At 45.9% G+C, this 17,868-nt stretch overlaps 1 pseudogene; it reads right to left on the bottom strand.

Moving 5' to 3' along the window:
- Nucleotides 1-11,401: 11,401 nt before the first annotated feature.
- The window catches only part of LOC116480108 (argininosuccinate synthase-like), a 60,836-nt pseudogene continuing 54,369 nt past the window's right edge, over nt 11,402-17,868 (bottom strand).

Genomic DNA, 17,868 nt, shown 5'->3' on the forward strand with positions numbered 1-17,868 from the left:
AAGGTTAGTGTTTGTCAACAGGGATGACTCCATGCAGGTATTTCAAAGATTCTGCAAATGCCTGACTGATTTCATGGAGGTGGAGGCTGACCTTTGACCCCAGCAATCTTTTTTTTTTTTTTTTTTTGAGATAGGGTTTCTCTCTGTCCCCCATGCTAAAGGGCAGTGATGTGATCAGCTCACTGTAACCTCAAATTTCTGGGCTCAAGGAGTCCTCCTGCCTCAGTCTCCAGAGTAGCTGGGACTACAGGCTTGTGCCACCATGCCCAGCTAATTTAAAATTTCTTTTTTGTAGAAACAGGGTCATGTTTTGTTGCCCAGGCTGGTCTCAAACTCCTGGTCTTAAGTGATCCTCCTGTCTCGGCTTCCCAAAATGCTAGGATTATAGGCGTGAGCCACCATGCCTGGCAAGAATCATTTTTAACTCTTATTTTTGATTTTCAATATTTTCAAATTCCTAAATATTTAGAGTTCATCTAAATATTACCTTAGTTCAAATGTTACAAATATGAACTCAAAACATATTGTAGGAGAAACCTATTAGGCAGAACCAGTAAAAAGATGTTGAAAACTACTTATTTTTTATTTTTATTTTTTTTTTGAGACAAAGTCTTACTCTATCGCCCAGGCTGGAGTGCAGTGGCATGCTCTCCATTCACTGCAACCTCTGCCTCCCGAATTCAAATGATTCTTGTGTGTTCATCTCCTGAGTAGTTCGGGTTACAGGCATGTGGCACCACGCCCAGCTAGCTAATTTTTGTATTTTTTTAGTAGATATAGGGATTCACCATGTTGGTCAGACTGGTCTCGAACTCCTGACTTCAGGTGATCTGCCCGCCTCGGCCTCCCAAAGTGCTGGGATTACAGGCGTGAGCCACTGTGCCTGGCCTGAAAATTAGTTTTGCAATCATCACCCACTTTGGAATAAAACAAGACTGGAGTTGGAAATGGGAAGATGTTTAGATCTTTACAGAGCGTTGTCAGTATGCCGTTAGTACCCTTTACCCTAGAAGCAGGGAAAGGGGGTGCTTTTTCTTACCCTATGACCAGTGAAAAGGGCTTCTCCTGACCACTTACAGTACTTGATTTGTGTCCCCTGCGCATGTGAGGGGAATGAGTGGACCAGTATCTGACTGACTCCGTCTTACGAGATCTGGAGCAGGAGGCTGCAGACGTGGCCTGGAGGACTGTAATTGAGGAAGTAACTGTACTGCCTTTGTATGAAAGGCCAAAGGGGCATGTTTCTGTGGACCAGATACAAACTAAGAAAGAGAAAGAGCTAGCCTGGGGGGTTGCCTTAGATTCTACCTCAGAGCTACCTAGGAGAGCAAGGAGACCTCAGTAGAGCAAGGCTGGAGGAGCCGGGCATGGTGGCTCACACCTGTAATCCCAGCACTAACGGCTGGGCGCGTGGCTCATGCCTGTAATCCCAGCACTTTGGGAGGCCAAGGCAGGCAGATCACCTGAGGTCGGGAGTTTGAGACCAGCCTGACCAACATGGAGAAACCCCGTCTCTACTAAAAATAAAAAATTAGCCGGGCATGGTGGCACATGCCTGTAATCCCAGCTACTCGGGAGGCTGAGGCAGGAGAATCGCTTGAACCTGGGAGGCAGAGGTTGCGGTGAGCTGAGATCACGCCATTGCACTCCAGCCTGGGCAACAAGAGCGAAACTCCAAAAAAAAAATCCCAGCACTTTGGGAGGCTAAGGCAGGTGGATCACCTGAGGTCAGGAGTTCAAGACCAGCTTGGCCAACGTGGTGAGACCCTGTCTCTACTAAAAATACAAAATTAGCCAGGTGTGGTGGTGCATGCCTGTAATCCCAGCTACTCAGGAGGCAAGGCTGGAGAATCGCTTGAACCCGGGAGGTGGAGGTTGCAGTGACCTGAGATTGTGCCACACAGCACTCCAGCCTGGGCGACAAGAGTGAAACTCTGTCTCAAAAAAAATCAAAGTCAGGAGTTTGAGAAAAGTCGGAGGTAGGGACTGATGGAAGAGTCAGTCCCCATCTTGCAGACATCCACTTACGAAAGTGAAAGTCATAGAAGTGAGAGTCTCCCAAAAACGCTTGAGAGAAAGAGTTACCTTCCAAAAGACCATCCTGACGGCTAAATAGTAGAAAGGAGGGGTTTATTGGGGACATCAGTTTGTAAACCAGGAGGAGACAGTTTCTGGCATGTACCAAAGACACACTCTAGGCCAGGTGCAGTGGCTCATGCTAGTAATCCCAGCACTTCGGGAGGCCAAGGTGGGTGGATGGCTTGAGTCCAGGAGTTTGAGACCAGCCTGGGCAACATGGCAAAACCCCATCTCTACAAAAAATGCAAAACTTAGCTGGGTGTGGTGGCGTAGCCTGTAGGATGCTGAGGTGGGAAGTTGGCTTGAGCTTGGGAGGCAGAGGTTGCAGTGAGCTAAAGTCACACCACTGCACTCTGGCCTGGGTGACAGCAAGGCCCTGTATCAAAAAATAATAATAAAATAATAAAGAATAAGAATAAAGCAACCCAAAACTCCTTTCCCTTTCTCATTGCTGGAACTTAGCCTGAGGCAGTGCTAACTGGGGAGCAGAGAAGCATAAATTTTGAAAGCTGAGAGTTTTCATTCCAATGGACTCATTGGATTAATAACTGAACTGAAACTGAGGGAATACAGTGGGCAAAGGACTTTCCTTTTTCCTTTTTCTTTTTTTTTGAGATGGAGTTTTGCTCTTGTTGCCCAGGCTGGACTGCAATGGCACGATCTTAGCTCACCACAACCTCTGCATCCTGGGTGCAAGCGATTCTCCTGCCTCAGCCTCCCAAGTAGCTGGGATTACATGCACACGCCACCACACCCAGCTGATTTTTTTTTTTTTTTGAGACGGAGTCTTGCTCTGTCGCCCAGGCTGGAGTGCAGTGGCGCAATCTCGGCTCACTGCAAGCTCCGCCTCCCGGGTTCACGCCATTCTCCTGCCTCAACCTCTCCGAGTAGCTGGGACTACAGGCGCCCGCCACCACGCCCGGCTAATTTTTTTGTATTTTTTAGTAGAGACGGGGTTTCACTGTGGTCTCGATCTCCTGACCTCGTGATCCGCCCGCCTCGGCCTCCCAAAGTGCTGGGATTACAAGCGTGAGCCACCACGCCCGGCCTTCCCAGCTGATTTTTGTATTTTTAGTAGATAACGGGGTTTCTCCATGTTGGTCAGGTTGGTCTCGAACTCCTGACCTCAGGTGATCCACCCACCTTGGCCTCCTAAAGTGCTGGGATTATAGGCGTGAGCTACCGCGGCCAGCCGTCCTTTTTTCTTCTTTAGATCTAAAAGGGACCAGAAAAGACTGGCACTAAATTCCAACCAAAGACACACAGCAGCCTCAGAGAATGGGCATGCAGGGACAGAAGGGAGACATAGATGAAGATTTTTTCTGCTGTGTTTCATGGGTCCTGGATATTTAATATAATGGTTACATGTATACACTAAAAAAAAAAAAGAAGGGCAGATCATGAGGTCAGGCCTGAGAAGGGCAGATCATGAGGTCAGGTCAATATGGTGAAACCCCATCTCTACTAAAAATACAAAAATTAGCTGGGCGTGGTGGCATGAGCCTGTAATCCCAGCTACTTGGGAGGCTGAGGCAGGAGAATCGCTTGAACCTGGGAGGCAGAGGTTGCGGTGAGCCAAGATTTGCCAAGACTGTGCCACTGCACTCCACCCAGCGAGACTCTGTCTCAAAAAAAAAAAAAAAAAAGCAAACAAAAACTAAATATGTTGATTTGACAGTGTTCCTCAATTTCAAAAGGTTGGAAACCACTAGAACTTGACAATGTCAAAAGCTACTTCCAACACTGGCATCAATACCAGTAATTACAGAGTGGAAGAAAAGGTGGCCGAATGTTATTCCCCCTGCCCTTCACCACTGTGTTCATAGCCGTTTAGATCTTATGGCATGAAATTAAAGAAACTGAAATTGTTTCCTTCATCACAAAGAGATGGCAAATCTTTGATCCTGGTCACCCTTATCTGCCCATCCCGCCACCCCTAGACAATGGTAAATCTTACGTGGATTGGAGGAGAGTAGAAGAGAAAATAAATAAAATGGGTGGAAGGGATAACAAAAATGAGGTTAAGGAATAGAAAAGGAAAGAGGAAGCATTGAAAAAGGTTACTGTGGGCACGGAGCGGCTTTCCTTATCGGAAGGAGGAAAGGGAAATAGAGCCTGCTGAGGAAGGACCGGCCACCGCTTCAAGTACTGGCTGTGGCAGTGCCACTTCCCACTTGAACGAGGCTGTACACAATTAATGATGCATCTTCTGGCTTTTTTTTTTTTTGAGACGGAGTCTTGCTCTGTTGCCCAGGCTGAAGTGCAGTGGTGCAATCTCGGCTCATTGCAACCTCTACCTCCTGGGTTCAAGCAGTTTTCTGCCTCAGCATCCCGAGTAGCTGGGATTACAGTCGCCTGCTACCATGCCTGGCTAAATTTTGTATTTTTAGTAGAGACGGGGTTTCACCATCTTGGCCAGGTTGGTCTTGAACTCCTGACCTAGTGTCCATCCAGCTCGGCCTCTCAAAGTGGTGGGATTACAGGCATAAGCCACCACACCTGGCCATCTTCCCGCTTTGTACTAATGCCTTGGTACTCACCTACCACCCCTTCCAGTATCTTTCTCCTCTCACGGGGACTCTGATTTCCTCCTTGAGGTCTCGCCCACGTGCCCTCCCCAAGGCCTGTCTCTCAACCAGCCGGACAATGTGTCACAGGGTTACCTACAGCCACGGGCTATGACTTGGTGCATATTATCACAGTACCTACCCTATTTGCTGCCAAATCATTTAAAACAGTGCATATTGGCCAGGCGCCATGGCTCACGCCTGTAATCTCAGCACTTTGGGAGGCCAAGGCGGATGGATCACCTGAGGTCAGGAGTTCGAGACCAGCCTGACCAACATGGTGAAACCACGTTTTATATAAAAATACAAAAATCAGCCAGGCGTGGTGGTGGGTGCCTGTAATCCCAGCTACTTGGAAGGCTGAGGCAGGAGAATCGCTTGAGCCCAGGAGGTGGAGGTTGCAGTGAGCCAAGATCACACCACTACGCTCCAGCCTGGGTGACAGAGTGAGACTCCATCTCAAAACAGCAACAACAAACAGTGTATATTAAAGCAAACGGATATATTATGGTGTAGAATGTTGGAATCCAACTGAAGACTTGGAAATGTTGAGTGTTTGGCTGCTACAGACTTAGTTCACTCAGGGTTATTAATTCACCCTGTTCTGCTATTAGATTCCCCAGGAAATGATTGAGGAAATTTGACTCATCTTCTGAGAAGCACCTATGTTGGGCACTAGATTAGCAAAAGTATTAGCAGAAAACCAAAGATGTGGCACTTTATTTATTTATTTATTTATTTCTGAGACGATGTCTCACTCTGTTGGCTAGGCTGGAGTGCAATGGTGTAATCTCAGCTCACTGCAGCCTCTGCCTCCCAGGTTCAAAAAATTCTCCCACCTCAGCCTCCCGGGTAGCTGGGATTACAGGCACACCACCGTGCCTGGCTAATTTTTGTATTTTTAGTAGAGATGGGGTTTCACCATGTTGGCCAGGCTGGTCTCGAACTCCTGACCTCAGGTGATCCACTCTCGTAGGCCTACCAGAGCGCTGGGATTACAGGCGTGAGCCACCACACCTGGCCAACATGACATTTTAATGACAGAAATGAAAGCGGTTTGATGGGAGGTGGAAGAGCCCTTTAGGTGGTAGGTGAAGTGACTCTGCCAACTGACAGAGCCAGCTCTGTTTGACAATGTCTGTGTGAGCCAGGTCCTAAAAATAGGAAGCACTCAATGAGCGTTTTTTTAGACCAGCTTTTCCCAAGGTCTATTTCATGGAATACTTTCATTAAATGCCTCAAACAAGAAGGGTTCTATGGTCAGATAAGTCTGGGAGACACTTTAACTTCCTCTTGGAGATTCGCAAAGTACAAAGGTGTTAAAGGCTCTGAGAAATCATACAACAAAACAAACAAATTTGTTTGGCTCAGTGTTGCCCAAGTATAGTGAGTGTATCCCTTTAAAAAACATATAACTCTTCTTTTTATAAGTCTATTGTAATACCCCAGAATCAGTATTCTAGGGAACACGCCAAGGGAGCCGCCATCCTAGACAGTATCATAGACCAGAAGTTACCATTCCTCACCCAAGGCCCTTTTTGTTGTTTTCCCCCACAACCTTTCTTTCTTTTTTTTTTTTTTTTTTTTTTTTGAGATGAAGTCTTGCTCTGGAATGCAGGGTGTGGTCTCGGCTCACTGCAACCTCCACCTCCTGGGTTCAAGCAATTCTCCTGCCTCAGCCTCCCCAGTAGCTGGGATTACAGGTGCACGCCACCACGCCTGGCTAATTTTTGTATTTTTAATAGAGACGGGGTTTCACCATGTTGGTCAGGTTGGTCTCGAATTCCTGACCTCGTGATCTGGCCCACCTCGGCCTCCCAAAGTGCTGGGATTACAGGCGTGAGCCACTGCACCCAGCCTGTTCTCCCCTTTTATCTCATGTTTTGAACATCTTTTCCTAGCAAATAGAAACATATTTATCTCATTCACAGTGATATGTAAACATAGCAATGTATAGGCAATATTCACTGCCACAGGTTCCTTAATTTCAGCTCTTCACCCCTGTGCTCCCCTGCAGGTCTATTCTACTATGGGTATTGTTTGGATATTACACCTGATAACAGTCCGATCCACAGGTTTCACCAGAGCAATGCCAGGGGTATCATCAATAGCCAATTAGAACTTAGGCAACATGAGCTAGTCAGCTGGCAGACTGAATTGATCTAATTTTAGCACAAAGCAAAGAAATATGATGTTACGGTTAACTTGTGTAAATAGATATATGGTGCAAGTACAATTGTCGTTAGAGTTTTTTTGTTTGTTTGTTTTTGAGACGGAGTCTCGCTTTGTTGCCCAGGCTGGAGTGCAATGGCGCAATCTCGGCTCACTGCAACCTCCGCCTCCCGGGTTCAAGCAATTCTCTGTCTCAGCCTCCTGAGTAGCTGGGATTACAGGTGACTGCCACCACGCCCAGCTAATTTTTTGTATTTTTAGTAGAGACGGGGTTTCACCATGTCAGCCAGGCTGGTCTTGAACTACGGACCTTGTGATCCACCCACCTCGGCCTCCCAAAGTGCCGGGATTACAGGTGTGAGCCACTGCGCCTGGCTGGAGATTTTAAAATGCTAAAAATAGCCCTAGCATGTCTTGCCCACTTCACAGATCCCTCAGAGTCCAGGCATTAAGGGTGGGAAAGTGCCACAGTAGGCCATTCTACAAATGGTATTCTTGTGCCTGTATAACATGCATTGATTCTGTAGTCAAGTTTCTATTAATCTAAAGGAGACTGGGTAACTCTCAAGATTTCAAAAAAAGTGATATTACAAAAAGTATGAAAAAGTAAGAAAATTATAAAGCATGGCAAACCCTTTGGTCTTTAAGCAGAAATTTTTATTTTCAGTCAGTTGAATGTAAGGGCTTCAGAAGAGTCCTCAATGAATCGTGTTGTATAGATGGCAAAGCAATCTTGCATTCATTATCTCACTTCCTTCTCCCATGAATCAGGTGATGTCTCATTAGTACACAATCTGAGCACTGAAGAGCATCACATTCTATAATTTTTAGGAAATTTTTGTTGTAGATGTTAGAAATCCAACATAAACTACCTCATGCAAGAAAGGCAATTGATTGGAAGGATTCTAGTATTTTCTTTTTTTTTTCTTTTTGAGACGGAGTTTTGCTCTTATTGCCCAGGCTGGAGTGCAATGGCGCAATCTTGGCTCACTGCAACCTCCGCCTCCTGGATTCAAGCGATTCTCCTGCCTCAGCCTCCCTAGTAGCTGGGATTACAGGCGCCTGCCACCATATCCGGCTAATTTTGTATTTTTTTTTTTTGGGACGGAGTCTTTCTCTGTCCCCCAGGCTGGAGTGCAGTGGCGCGATCTTGGCTCACCGCAACCTCCACCTCCTGGGTTCACGCCATTCTCCTGCCTCAGCCTCCCGAGCAGCTGGGAATACAGGCGCCCGCCAACACGCCCGGCTAATTTTTTGTGTTTTTAGTAGAGACGGGGTTTCATCGTGTTAGCCAGGATGGTCTCGATCTCCTGACCTCGTGATCCGCCCACCTCAGCCTCCCAAAGTGCTGGGATTACAGGTTTGAGCCACCGCGCCCGGCTAATTTTGTATTTTTAGTAGAGATGGGGTTTCTCCATGTTGGTCAGGCTGGTCTGGAACTACTGACCTTAGGTGATCCGCCCGCCTTGGCCTCCCAAAGTGCTGGGATTATAGGCATGAGCCACAGCGCCCAACCGATTCCAGTATTTTCTTTTGATCTGTTTTTTCTTTTTTAAATAGAATTCTAGGAATAATTGAATAATCAAGACACAGGAAGAGCAGAGATGCAGCTGGGTTCTGAATGCTGAAAGCCAGACACTAGAAGGTTGTCAGGATTCTTCTCATCTCATGTTCCCCTCTGAATGTTGGCTTCACTCTCTCATTTCAGAGTGGCTTACTTCTCTTAGTGGAGGACATGCTTGCCAGGAGCATGTGAGTTCATGTCTATTAATAAATGTGGAGCCAGTGAAGAGAGATTAGTTCAGCTTGCCCGTCATCCCTAGGCTATGAGCCACAAAGCAGGACTGTGGCCCAGCTTAAGTCCAGTGCTAACCTGTGGGTGAATGAACAATGACCGGGGAACAGGGCCCTAAGGTATGTGTAAAGTGACTCCTATGGTAAAAATGTACCCGAGTGGGAGTTGTGAGAGTGGGAGTGGGGAGGAAATACATTCTTAGAAAAGATGTGTTAGGCAGGTAATTCTATAGGTATGCACTCCGTATTTATGCATTCTGGATGGACATATTGTGCATATATTATGGAGGCCTGTCAGCAGATCCCCAAGTCCATGCTAGCTGAATTTATGCTCAACTATATGAGGAGAATAATTACTTTGTTTTTTCTTTTTTTGAGATGGGGTCTCACTCTGTCACCCAGGCTGGAGTACAATGGCTCAATCTCGGCTCACTGCAACCTCCACCTCTGGGGTTCAAGTGATTTTCCTGCCTCAGCCTCCCAAGTAGCTGGGATTATAGGCATGAGCCACCACGCCCAGCTAGTTTTTTGTGTTTAGTAGAGACGGGGTTTCACCATGTTGGCCAGGCTGGTCTCGAACTCCTGACCTCAGGTGATCCACTCACCTCGGCCTCCCAAAGTACTGGCATTACAGGCGTGAGCCACTCACTGTGCCCAGCTACATATTAATGGAAAATCCACAGCTCAGTACCTCCAAATCTTCCCCATCTCACATCAAGAATGGCAGAGGTTTGCTCTTCAGCTTCTTTTTTAAGGGTAAGACTGGTTAGAAAAGGTCTATAAGGAAATAAGTCATGACCTGGAGGAAGAGGAGACGTTGTTGTGCCTGGACTGTTTCCTTATAAGACAATTGACAATGAGATAAGGATGAGGGCTTGGGCTAGACTTCAAACTCCCACGACCTAGCTGGTTACCTTCCCAGGAAGGTGTATCTGCAGATGTCTCAACTCCTCCTCCAGGAGGGAGGGAGAGTAAAAAAAGGTGTGGGAAAGAAAAGCAACAACACTAGGAATTAAAAGGAGGAATTGGTTGGTAGGAATTGTTTGGTTCCCAGGTAGGAGTTGGGTGTAGCCAGGCCTCCACACCTACACATTAACACACTGATAAGCAACTATAGAACCAGATATCACTTCTTTAGGAATTTGGTGACTTGTGCTGTTTCAATTTTCTCTAATCATGTCCTTGCACTTTTTTTTTTTTTTTTCTAAGATGGAGTTTTGCTCTTGTTGCCCAGGCTGGTGTGCAATGGCGTGATCCCAGCTCACTGCAACCTCTGCCTCTCGGGTTCAAGTGATTCCCCTGCCTCAGCCTCCTGAGTAGCTGGGATTACAGGCATGCACCACCACGCTTGGCTAATTTTGTACTTTTAGTAGAGACAGGGTTTCTCTATGTTGGTCAGGCTGGTCTCAAACTCCCTACCTCAGGTTATCCGCCAGCCTCGGCCTCCCAAAGTGCTGGGATTACAGGTATGAGACACCACGCTCGGCTAGAGCATTTTTAAACTCACAGCAAAATTGAGAGAAGGGTACAGAGATTTTCCATATACTCCCTTCTCATACACATGCATAGCCTCGCTCATCGTCACCATCCCCTACCATAGTGGAACAGTAGTTCCCATCGACAGACCTGCACTGACACACCGTTATTACCCAAAGTTCACAGTTGCGTATGAGGGTGTTGCACATTCTGTGGGATTGGAGAAATGCATGACATGCCTTGAATTATTGAACATTACTGAATTATACAGATTATTTTCACTGCCCTAAAAATTCTCTGTGCTGTGCCTGTTTTTCCTCCCCCTAATCCCCAACACCTGACCACCACTAACCTTTTTATTGTCTCCATAGTTTTGCCTTTCTCACAATGTCATATCGTTGGAATCATACAATACGTAGCCTTTTCAGATGGTGTTTTTCACTTAGTAATATGCATTTAAGTTTCCTCCAAGTCTTTTCATGCTTGATAGCTCATTTCTGGTTAGAGCTAAGTAATGTTCCATTGTCTAGATGTACTAGAGTTTGTTTATCTATTCATCTACTGAAAGACATCTTGGCAGGGCTTAGTGGCTCACACCTGTAATCCCAGCACTTTGGGAGGCCAAGGCAGGCAGATCACCATAGGTCAGGAGTTCAAGACCAGCCCGGCCAAGATAGTGATGCTACTTGGGAGTCTGAGGCAGGAGAATCGCTTGAACCTGGGAGGCAGAGGTTGCAGTGAGCCAAGTTCTTGTGTGGACATAAGTTTTCAGTTCATTTGTGTAACTACCAAAGAGCATGACAGCTGGATTGTATGGTAAGAATATGTTTAGTTTTGTTGGAAACTGCAAACTGTCTTCCAAAGTGGCTGTACCATTCTGCATTTCCACCAGCAGTGAATGAGAGTCCTCTTGCTCCACACCCTTGGCAGTATTTGGTGTTTTCAGCCTTCCAGGTTTTGGTCATTGTAATAGGTGCATATCTCATTGTTGTTTTAATTTGTATTTCCCTGATGACATATGATGTGAAGCATCTTTCATATGCTTATTTTCCTGTAAATCTTCTTCTTTTTTAAATGTATATTTTTAAAATTGTCATTTTATAGCTCCCCACTGCAGCCGCCCCCAACCCTTCCCTTTGCTGACCACTTTTGCAGGCTTCGGGGGGACCAGGGAACAAGGCTGGAGCCTGGCAGCCTTACTACGCTACCAGCCAGGGAGAACAAGTAACAATTAGAAATTATTACAACAATTAGTGCCTGTACCTGGGGGATCTGCAAAGTTAGGAGGCCCCAGCTCCTCATTGTACAGGGGTCTATTTGGCAGTGACCTTGTTCTGGATACAGTGATATTCCTTCAGCCTGAGGGAACTGATGTTGATGAACCCGGTGGCATCGATTGGCTCCTAATCGTCCTGCACATTCATGTTCACCAGCTCCTCATTGTAGAGACAGTGGGGAGTCCTAGCGGAGGATGTACACCTGGCCCTTGAGGATAGACACCTGCACTTTCCCTTCGACTCGCTCTTGGGACTTGGTGATGCAGTGGCGAACACATTCACATTCAGGGCTGTGCCAGAAACCGGTGTACACCAGCTCAGCCAATTTCAAGTCCAGGCCTTGTTTGATTTTGCACACTTCCTGGTCCATGGTGAAGGCCTCAATGTCTAAATGAGCATGGTAAAGGGTGGTGCCTGCTGGGGTCTCGTAGATACCTGGGGACTTCATTCCAATGAAGCGTTTCTCCATGATGTCAATAGAGCCAACACGGTGCTTGCCCGCAACTTCGTTCAGGTACATGAAGAGCTCCAAGGAGGTCTGGTGGATGGTGCCATCCTTGATGTTGGTCACCTTCACTAGGACCCCTTTTGTGAACTCGATCTTGAGAATGTCAGGGGTGTTGGGGCTTTGGCTGGGTCCTGGGTCTTCATGCAGTGACCTGGAGGCACTTGGTTCTTAGGGCTCTCCAGGATTCCAGCCACATAGCTGATGTGCATGAGGTTCTCATGCATGCTCCACGGGTTCTTGGGAGTGACTGGGATGGGAATCCCGTGTGGCTTTGCATATTCCATCAGATTGTTGGGGCCCTTGAACCGATTGTAGAACTCGGATATTGTCCAGGGAGCAATGACCTTTATCTGGGGGGCCAGCGAGTAGCAGGTGAGCTGGACTGGACCTGATCATTGCCCTTTCCCTTGGTGCCGTGGGACACACACTTGGCACCCTCCTGCTGGGTGATTTCTACTTGTTTGCGGGCGATGCTGGGCCTGGGGAGAGAGCTGCCCAGGAGGTGGTCCTCATACAGCGTACTGGACTGGACTGCACTGGACTGGATGGCCAGCCAGATGAACTCCTCCACAAACTCTCTGCTGACACAAACTCTCAATGAACACCTTTTTGGCCCCAGGCTTCAGTGCCTGACTTCCTTGAAGTCTTCCTTCTGGCCGATGTTGCCCAGGTAGGCAGTGATGTCGTTGCCCAGGTAGGCAGTGATGTCATTGCCTTGTTCCTTCAGCCACACGAAGATGCAGGAGGTGTCTAGGCTGCCACTGTAGGCCAGAACCATGGAGCCTTTGCTGGACACAGCGTCTGGGATTGGAGGCGTGAGTTCCCAGAGTCTGGAATCTGTCTTCACAGCTCAGTGAACCACTTGGGCCCGGGCAGTGGTGGCAGGTGATAGAGCCTAAATCTTCTTTAGTGATGCATCTGCTAAAGTCCTTGGTTCATTTTATTTTGTGTTTTAAAATTTTTGTGGGTACATAGTAGGTGTATATATTTATGAGATACATGAGATATTTTGATACAGGTATACAATTCATAATAATCATATCAGTTAAATGGGGTATCATCATATCAAGCATTTATCCTTTGTTTTACAAACAATCCAGTTATTATTTTTTATTTTTTATTAATTAATTATTTATTTATTTTTTGAGATGGAGTTTCACTCTTGTTGCCCAGGCCGGAGTGCAATGGCATGATCTTGGCTCACTGCAACCTCCGCCTCCTGGGTTCAAGTGCTTCTCCTGCCTCACCTCCTGAGTAGCCGGGATTACAAGCGTGACCTACCACGTCTGGCTAATTTTGTATTTTTAGTAGAGACGGGGTTTCTCCATGTTGGTCAGGCTGGTCTTGAACTCCTGACCTCAGGTGATCCGACCGCCTCAGCCTCCCAAAGTGCTAGGATTACAGGTATGAGCCACTGCACCCCGCCTATTTATTTTTTGAGACCGAGTCTCACTTTGTCACCTAGGCTGGAGTGCAGTGGCAAGATCTTGGCTCACTGCAGTCTCTGCCTCCTAGATTCAAGTGATTCTCCTGCCTCAGCCTCCCAAGTAGCTGGAATTACAGGTGTGCGCCACCACACTCGGCTGATTTTTGTATTTTTAGTAGAGATGGGGTTTCACCATATTGGCCTGGCCTGCCTTGAACTCCTGACTTCAGGTGATCCAGCTGCCTCGGCCTCCTAAAGTGCTGGGATTACAAGTGTGAACCACCACACCTGGCTTACAAACAATCAAATTATACTCTTAAGTTACTTTATAATTTTTATTTAGAAAACTTTTTTCTTTTTTTATAGAGATGGGGTCTTGCTATGCTGCCCAGGCTGGTCTCGAACTCCTGGGCTCAAGTGAACCGCCCCTTTAGGCCTCCCAAAGTGCTGGGATTACAGACGTGAGCCACTGCGCCTGGCCTGAGAGTTCACATTTTTTTTTCAGAGTGCCTGACAGAGTGCTATAAAGTGCATTTGTACCTTGCTTTTCCATCCTCTCAAAATAATAGAAGATAAAGATCCAGGCTGGGCGCGGTGGCTCACGCCTCTAATCCCAGCACTTCGGGAGGCCAAGGAGGGTGGATCACTTGAGGTCAGGAGTTCAAGACCAGCCTGGCCAGGGTGGTGAAACCCCATCTCTACTAAAAATACAAAAAATTAGCCGGGCGTGGTGGTAGGTGCCTGTAATCCCAGCTACTCGGGAGGCTGAGGCAGAGAACTGCTTGAACTTGGGAGGCAGAGGTTGCAGTGAGCCAAGATTATGCCACTGCACTCCAGCCTGGGGGACAGAGTGAGACTCTGTCTCAAAAAAAAAAAAAAAGATCCAAAAATGAATGTGAAAAGATCATCCCAGCATTTAAGGATCTGATATACATTTGGCACATCAGCTCCTGACGCCAAAGTGGGGGGTGGCAAGTGTGCTGTCTAGCCTAACTCAGGATTAGAATCAGAGCCTGAGATTCTGAGAGAATGCCCTTACTGGTAAGGACTGGTAAGCTCTGTGCTGATGACTCAAAGGATGGGCTCTGTGAGTGTAAGAGCTTGGACTTGGACCTGTAGCCAGGATGCAGTATTTTCTTATCTTTAACTTCCACAAAGCTCTTGTTTAGTGCACTGCTGAAGGAGTTGTTCCTCTTTGGACAGCTGTATGTGCCCTATAAATGTCCTCCTCAGATGGAGAAGGAGGAGCTGTGTGCATAGCGCTGTGAGCTGGACTGGAAAGCATTTCTGCGGCCCAGTGATACATGCAGAGCTACACCCTCGAGAGCCACGGTTCAGTGAAGGGCTAGGAAGGGCTTGCATTCTGGTCATTCATTCACCCGGAAAGGCTCAGCACTATCTCATGAACCTAGTTTCTGGGAAGTCAGGCAACCTGATTGCACTTACAACTTGGTAAATGATATACTCTAAGGGCTCATAAAAATTAATCCAGATGCATGCTACAAAGCTGATACCATGAAATCATGAGCAGAGAACTCCTTTCTACTTGAGTCCAGAAAGAGCCAGGCTTTGTGTTGGTCTACATAGTGCCGAGGAGGAAAGAGACTCTAGTACCACTTTTCATTGTTGAAACTGTCCATTCTCAGCTCCCCTGGAAAGGGCCCTCACACTCCTGCCACAAACACGAAAAAGTTAATAGATGTCGTGGAAGTGGGAAAAGTTGCCTTTGGAGAGCTTTCCAGAATATTTTCCAATTTGGTTGTCTTTCCAAGTCCCTTCTTTCGATTTAATGAAATAATTATTTTGAAAATAATAATAGCTACCATTTACCAAGGACCTAATATGTACCAATTTATTTACATATGTTGTCTGTTTAATTCTTACCATCATGTACCATGTTCTGTGGTCATATGCCCTGGGAATCAGAAAGAAGAACTTGCCAAGGTCACACAGCCAAGAAATGAGAGTCAATATTCAAGCCTAGATTTCAAAGGGTCAGTATTTAGACCGAGGTTTCTATTCAGACCTAGAAATGAGAGTCAGTATTCAAACCTGCTACCATGGCCCACACTTACATGAATTCTGCCTCATTAAGATCATGTCTGGCTCATTTTTACTTATTTACTCTGGAGGTAAAATGGACTGCAGTCATGTATGTTTCAAGTGGGAAAAGGCTTAACTTTTTTCCTTTTTTTTTTTTTTGTTGAGACGCGGAGTCTCACTCTTGTCACCCAGGCTGGAGTGCAGTGGCACGATCTCAGCTCACTGCAACCTCTGCCTCCTGGGTTCAAGCGATTCTCCTGCCTCAGCCTCCCGAGGAGCTGAGACTACAGGCGCACACCACCATGCCCGGCTAATTTTTGTATTATTAGTAGATATGGGGTTTCACCATATTGGTCAGGCTGGTCTTGAACTCCTGACTTCGGGTGATCCACCTGCCTTGGCCTCCCAAAGTGCTGGGATTATAGGCATGAGCCACTGCACCCAGCCAATTTTTTTCCTTTCTTCCTTCCTAAGATTCTCTAGCTCTCTTCCATTGAGAGAGAGTACAGGCAAAGCTGCATGAAATAATTTTGCGTCATTTTTTTTGTAAGCAATGCATCAAATATTTAATAGCAGTTAGATAGCTAGGGGGCAACTTGATATTTTTAGAAATTGAAAATTTATTTTAGAAAAACAAAGAACGACTAGGTATATATTAGGTAATTTGCATTTTAGTGTCTAGTATTTTTTTTTTTTTAAACTGCTTAATTGTTTTAAAAAATAATTCAAACTGGCCAGGCACGGTGGCTCATGCCTGTAATCCTAGAACTTTGGGAGGCTGAGGCGGGTGGATTGCCTGAGCTCAGGAGTTTGAGACCAGCCTGGGCAACAATGGTGAAACCCTGTCTCTACTAAAATACAAATAATTAGCTGGGCGTGGCAGTGTGTGCCTGTAGTCCCAGCTACTCGGGAGGCTGAGGCAGGAGAATCACTTGAACCCAGGAGGCAGAGGTTGCAGTGAGCCAAGATCACGCCACTGCACTCCAGCCTGGACAACAGAGTGAGACTCCGTCTCAAAAAAAAAAAAAAATTCAAACTATTTGGGAAAGTAAAAATGAAAAGTAAGTGTGAATCACCTAAAATACCACCACGTAGACACTGCCACAGTTAACACCGAAGGGACTTGCCTCTTTCTATGCATGCACTCAAATAGTGATATTGTATAAAAATGTCATCATGGCGTAAGTACTATTTCTCAATGAAAACTGTTGAATTCAATAGAAGAAAAAAAAATGAGACATAACTGGAGGAATTGTTGGACTTCAAAAAAAAAAGTTTCTCCTCCCCAAGAAATATTTCCTAAATTATCCCTCTAAAGTTATAAAAGAGGTTGTGAAGAACATCTAAAAGTATTTTCCAGCTGGGCACGGTGGCTCACCCCTGTAATCTCAGCACTTTGGGAAGCCGAGGCTGGTGGATCACCTGAAGTCAGGAGTTCAAGACCAGTCTGGCCAACATGGTGAAACCCCATTTCTACTAAAAATACAAAAATTAGCTGAGTGTGGTGGTGCATGCCTGTAATCCCAGCCACTCAGGAGGCTGAGGCAGGAGAATTGCTTGAACCTGGGAGGCAGAGGTTGCAGTGAGCTGAGGTAGTGCCACTGTACTCCAGCCTGGGTGACAGAGTGAGACTCTGTCTCAAAAAATAAAATAAATTAAATAATTTAAAAATATATAATTTTTATAATTATATATGTAATTATATATATAAAATTTAAAAAATATAAATATTTTCCCCTCAATTTTAGGTAGAATAAAGTGTGAACATTTTCACTGTTCCATCTTCTCTTTGCCCATCTTCATTGGCTGTTAGTTATTTTCAAGTTATCCAGATTTACAATGTTTACTTTCTGTAGTCATAGTTTTCATTGTTTTAGTATAACTTCTTGGTTTAAGTGGAAGTGTTGTTCCCCACCAATCTTTGTACCACAGCATCTCTGATCTTTACTTTGATTAACGTCTTATTTGTTTAGATTTCATTGTCAGATATTTTTTCAAGAAGGGTACTTTAGTGATATTCCCAGTTCTTTTATGTTTAAAACTATGTTATTGTCTTTATACTAGAAAGATGCCATGACTGAATCCGTGCTCCTGAGTCACAGTTTCTTTTCTTATTTTTTTTTATTATTTTTTTGAGATGGGGTCTCGCTTTGTTGCCCAGGCTGGAGTGCAGTGGCGCAGTCTCAGCTCACTGCAGCCTCTGCCTCTTCAAGCAATTCTCCCACCTCAGCCTCCTGAGTAGCTGGGATTACAGGCACACCACCACACCTGGCTAATTTTTGTATTTTTAGTAGAGACAGGGTTTCACCATGTTGACCAGGCTGTTCCCGAACTCCTGACCCTAGGTGATCCACCTTCCTCAGCCTCCCAAAGTGCTGTGATTACAGGCGTGAGCCACCGTGCCTGGCCACCGTTTCTTCTCATTAGAATTTGTGGATGTGTCTCTAGTCTCTGCCATTGTATGTTACTAGGGATACCTGTGAAGCCAGTCTAATTTTTTTTCACCTTTGTACATATGTGCTAGTC

Source organism: Hylobates moloch, unplaced genomic scaffold, assembly GCF_009828535.3.
Source record: "Hylobates moloch isolate HMO894 unplaced genomic scaffold, HMol_V3 SCAFFOLD_13, whole genome shotgun sequence".
NCBI classification, from domain to species: domain Eukaryota; kingdom Metazoa; phylum Chordata; class Mammalia; order Primates; family Hylobatidae; genus Hylobates; species Hylobates moloch.